Source organism: Tupaia chinensis, unplaced genomic scaffold (genome assembly GCF_000334495.1).
Source record: "Tupaia chinensis unplaced genomic scaffold, TupChi_1.0 Scaffold142961_1, whole genome shotgun sequence".
NCBI classification, from domain to species: Eukaryota; Metazoa; Chordata; class Mammalia; order Scandentia; family Tupaiidae; genus Tupaia; species Tupaia belangeri.
Genome location: NW_006202806.1, coordinates 1,892,117 through 1,897,537, shown reverse-complemented (window position 1 = coordinate 1,897,537; position 5,421 = coordinate 1,892,117). Strand labels below are relative to the sequence as shown.

Genomic DNA, 5,421 nt, shown 5'->3' with positions numbered 1-5,421 from the left:
GTGAATATTTAGCAGTGAGGTGTGTTTCTTGTAAGCCTCATATACAGGGTTTCTCTCTGGGTGTGTGTGTGTGTGTGTGTGTGTGTGTGTGTGAATCCATTCAACCATTTTATATCCTTTACTGGAGAGTTTAATCCATTTACATTGAAAATTATGACTGATGCTTATAGCTTAACATCTACCACTTCGTTGGCTATTTTCCTAGCTGATTTGTGTTTTCTTATTTCTATTTATCTTCCTTAAGTATTTCTCGTAGAGCTGGCCTAGTGTTTATCAGTTCTTTCAGTTTTTGTCTGGGAATTATTATCAATATTATCCTTCCAATTTGAAGGATAGTTTTCCGAGGCATTGTATTTGTGACTGAAGATGTATTTCTTTCAGAATTTGAACATGTCCTTCCATTCCCTCCTTGCCTGCAAGTTTTCTGCTGAGAGGTCTGATGTTAGTTTGATGGGAATTGGTCTGCCTATAAAACCTGGAGGCAAAGTGGTCCTCTGGACCTTAATCAACTCTAGCAATATGGTCCAATATAACCAGGACTTGGACAGCCTGCCTGTAAAACTCATGAATGGAGCAGCCATAAAGACCAACATGTGAACCTGGCAACATGATGCAGGGGAGGTGGGAGTCAAGCTGGGTCTAGCGTCCCTGCAGAGCTTGTGCAGCCTCCCTGTAAAGACCAGGGGTAGGTTAGCTCTAAGGACTCAAATGCAAGCTTGTCAATGTGAACCTGGAGGGGCTGGAGGTCAGCCAAATATGTGAGATCCAATTGAAGTCTGTGATGGACAAAGCTGGGGGATGAAGAGATACCAATGGAATTTGAGCAGATTCATGCTAGTTCAGTAATTGCATTGCATACTCCAAGGTTAGGAGGTGGTCTGGAGTGGTGCCCTGTGTTCTCCCCTCTGGCCTGGAGGGGAAATCCTTGGTACTCTCCTCTCTGTCAGAAGCCCCTCCTTTCTTTTGTCTACACTTAACAGTTCAGGGAAGTCCAGCAAAGCTGTGCTGCAGGTGGCCTCAGGTGAGTCCCCACTCTCCTGTCTGAAGAGAAAGAGAATGTAGGCCTGCCAGCCAGTCATGGGGAAGTACTTTATAGTTGTCAATATACAAGTTCTGTACATGTTATGTGGAATACATGCCTAAGCATTTCATTTTTAAGAATTACAAATTATATTGCATTTTAAATGTCTGTGTTCACATATTCATTGCTTGTATATAGAAATGCAGTTGATTTTTTATGTTGATCTAATATTCTATAACATGGGTAAAACTCATCCTGGAAGTCAGTTTTCACAGGTTCTTTTGTGTGTGTGTGGTGTGTGTGAGTGTATGTGTGTATATACATTTGTTGAAATTCTCTATATAGACTCATATTTGCAAATAAGACAGTTTTCTTTTTTCCTCTTAATACTTGATGCCTTTTATTTTCTTTATTGAACTGCCTGAAACTTCAAGTCCTATATCAATAGCACTGGGGGAGGTGACACTCTTACCTTTTGTTCCATATTAGGAGGAATAGATTCAGTCTTTCACTGTAAAGTATGATGTTAGCTATAGCTTTCACATGTGTAGATGTTCCTTTTTTAAATCTCAAATGAATCAGGTTTTTAATGGCAGCTTTTCAACATAACAAAGACATATACAAGACAAAGACAAAATACTCCTTCTATTCTTATCCACTTCTCTTTCGTGCATATATACTTTGAATAAACTGTTGTTTTAAGTTTCTGCTGTATCTGTCAATGTTCAAAGTAAATCTATCATGGTGCAGTGCTTTAAGTCAACAGCAGCAGCAGCAACTGGAGCATTACAGAATACTTTCACTGCTTCTTCCAGATTCTACAAAATCCTAATGCTATTATCAGGCAAGTAAACACTGAGACTGCAAGATAACAAATTGTCTCAAGTTTGTTAGACTCCATCAGTGCTTTTAAAGAAGCAATTTCAGTGTCAATTTTGTTACTGGTTTCTGAAATAACACTTTTGATTTGGATATCCATATCTGTTACTCTGCTCCTTTCTAAATTGATATCCAGTTTATTATCTGCTTGAATTCGACTTGTTTCATTTATTAGTTGTTGTTTAGCTTGGTTTAGTTCAACTTTCATTTTCTCGTACTCTGCTCTCAGATTTGCAAATTCACTTTTCTCTAGGATGACCATGTCTTTCCTAATGGAGTCCAAATGTGCCATTAATTGTTGTACTGCTATTCTCTGCTGAGCTTGAGCGACCATTTCTTTTATAGATAGTATCCAGGCAGACATTTGATAAGGTGGCTAATGCTGATACAATTGTTTCTGCTTGTGTTTTGTCAAATCCATGAGTTTCCAAGTCTTGAACCAATGCGTGTGTATCAAATGTTAATTTCCTTTGTTCTAAAGGAGTTATGTCCACTGGCCTCCCATCATATCTTTTGGTGACTGTGGTGGTCAAGAAGTCTCTCTGCAGGGTCAGTGAGAAATGCCTACAGCAGCTGGCAAGCCCAGCAACACCTCATGTTGTGTTTTATGGTTGGCAGGAGAAGGCCTGTGTAGATGTTCTTTATCATATAGAGCAAAGTACCCTCTCCTCTTTTAAAAAAAATTTATCTATGTTATTGAATTTGTCAAATGGTTATTATGCATCAGTTAATAATATCTAGTGATTTTTTATCTTTTGCCTAATAATAGGGTGAATTAAATTAACTGATTTTTAAATATAGTGTTGTTCTTGCATCTCTGTAATGAAACCATCTTAATCCTGTTGTATATTTTTTGTTTTATATTTCTGATTTCTATTGATAATATTTTATTAGGATTTTTGCATTTATATTTGAGTGTTATTGGTGTATGGTTTTCTTTGGTTGTGTATTGTCTTTATCTGTTTTTGGTATTAGAATAACATTAACTTTATAAAGTGTGTTGAGAAGTGCTCCCTCCTCTTGCATTTCCTATTGCAAATAATTGCATGGGATTTCTGAAATTTATTTTTAAAGGTTTGCAGAATTCTCCAGCAATGCCATCTTGGATCAAAGATTTCTTACTTTCAGTTATGAGTTTTAAAGTAACAGTCGTGTCTGTTCAAATGATCTATTTCATAGTAGATGATTTGTGAAAATTGGTACTGTTCAAAGAATTCATTCATTTATGCTGGCAAATTTATGTTTGTACATTTTTACATCAATCTTGTTTTCTATAACATTACTAAAACTCATTCCTAGAAGTCGGTTTTAGCAGGTTCTTTCATGTATATGTTGTGTGTGCCCTTGGATATATGTGTATGTATACATTTATTGAAATTTTCTATGTAGATGCACATATTTGCAAATATAACAGTTTTTTTCCCCTGTTTTTACTATATGCGTTTTATTTTCCCTATCCTTTTGGGTTCCCTATTTCATTTCTGATATCAATAATATATGCTTTCTTTTTTCCTTTGTCAATCTAGCTGAAGGTTTGTAACCTTATTGATATATTCAAAAAATTGGATTTTTGTTTTATTGATTTTATTTTATTAATTTAGGGCAATTTCATTATTTCTTTCCTTATGCTTGCTTGTAATGTAGTTTCTTTCCCTGGGAACTTAAATTATTGATTGAAGACATTTTTATTTTCTAAAGTAAGTATTTAATGTTTGTATTTAAGGACAATATTAACTACATTATACAAATTTTGGTATGTTGCATTTAAATGATCATTCAGGTCAATGCATTTTTTGTTTTCCTTAAGAGTTTCTCATTGATTGTTTCAAAGTATATTATTTTTCAGAAACTTAAGGCCTTTAAAAATATTGCTATTATTGATATTTAATATGATTTCATTGTGGTCAGATAGCATACTCTGCATCATTTTGATTAGTTTGATTTTGTTGAAGTTTCTGTCATGGCTCAAGATATCTTCTATTTTGATACATGCTTCAGGGATGCAAGCAAAGAATGTATACTTTACTGTCGCAGGGTAGGATGTTCTATAAATACCAATTAAATGTTTTTTGTTTGATAATGTGGGTTTCTTCTATATCATTGCTGATTTTATAGCTAGTTAATGTAGCAATTATTGATACATGGGCATTGAATTCCCCATTGCTAATTTTAGAAGTGTCTTTTTTCCTATTCTATCAGTTTTTTCTTTCTTTCTTTCTTTTTTTTTATTTTGGAGAGGTTTTTGTATAGGGCACATGCACTCTCCAGAAAGTCAGAGAGAGACAGAGAGACAGAAAGTGAGAAATCACCCCCCCCAGGGGGGATGGCCACGCCATAATCCCTTCTCCTCCATTCTTCTCTTGGGACCTTGGGCACACACACACATGTGCCTGGCATGAGTTTAAGCCACCGGGTCTGGGACTCAAACCGCAGTTGACTACATGGGAATTCAATGACATAGCCATTATGCTAACTGCTGGTCCCTCAGTTTTTAATTTATATATTTTGCAGGTCCATTGTTTGGTGCATACACATTCAAGATTGCTTCTCAGTGAATTGATCTTATGTAATATGTGGCAACCATGTCTTGTATTTTCTTTACTCTAAAGTCTACTATATCTGATATTGATGTTCATGCTTATTCTTTGTTAATATTTGCATAATATGTCTATTTTCATTGTTTACTTCCAATTTACCTATATGTTAGATTTTAAATGAGATTCTTATAGTCAGGATATAGTTTGGTCATTTTGAAAATTCACTGCCAACCTGTCTTTTAAAGGCATATTACCGCATTTATATTTAGTGTAATAATTGATATGTAGGGCTTAAGTCTGACTTTTAGTTCCCCCCTCCCCTTAGGTTTTTTTTCCTCTCTTTTCTCTTTACTGACTTCTTATGAGACTTGTTAAGCATTTTTTAAAGTTTTGTATTAATTCATCTATGGTGCTTTTGAGTGTACAGTAGTGCCCCTTATCTTTAGGGGAGACTATATTTAAAGACCACCACTGGATGTCTGAAACCATGAATATTAATATTATACATACTATGCTTTATGATCTAATAACTGAGAACTGAGATGCCTAAGTGGCTAATGGGTGGGTAGCATGCATAGCATGGATACACTGGACAAAAGGATGACTCATGTCCACAGCAGAATGGAATGGAGCAGTGTGATATTTCATCATGCTACTCAGAACAGTGCACAATTTCAAACTTATGAATTATTTCTGGAATTTTCCATGTAATATTTGTGTATGATAATTGACTGTGAGTAATTGAAAACAAGGTAAGTGACACTGAAGATAAAGATGTATAAATTCATATAGCTTTTTAGTTTGTTTGTTTTTGTTTTTTGCCATTGGGTACATGCACTTGCAAGAGAGACTGAGAGAGACAGAGATAAGGAGAGTGGGAAATCACCCCCTGGAGGGATGGTTGTGCCATAGTCCCTTCTCCTATTGTCTCCTCTTGGGATTTTGGGCACACACATATGTGCCCAGTGTCATTTTCAAGCTGCC

At 35.6% G+C, this 5,421-nt stretch overlaps 1 pseudogene; it reads right to left on the bottom strand.

The window, feature by feature from the left end:
- Nucleotides 1-1,820: 1,820 nt before the first annotated feature.
- LOC102489736 (coiled-coil domain-containing protein 90B, mitochondrial pseudogene) lies at nucleotides 1,821-4,686 on the bottom strand (annotated as a pseudogene).
- Nucleotides 4,687-5,421: the final 735 nt, after the last annotated feature.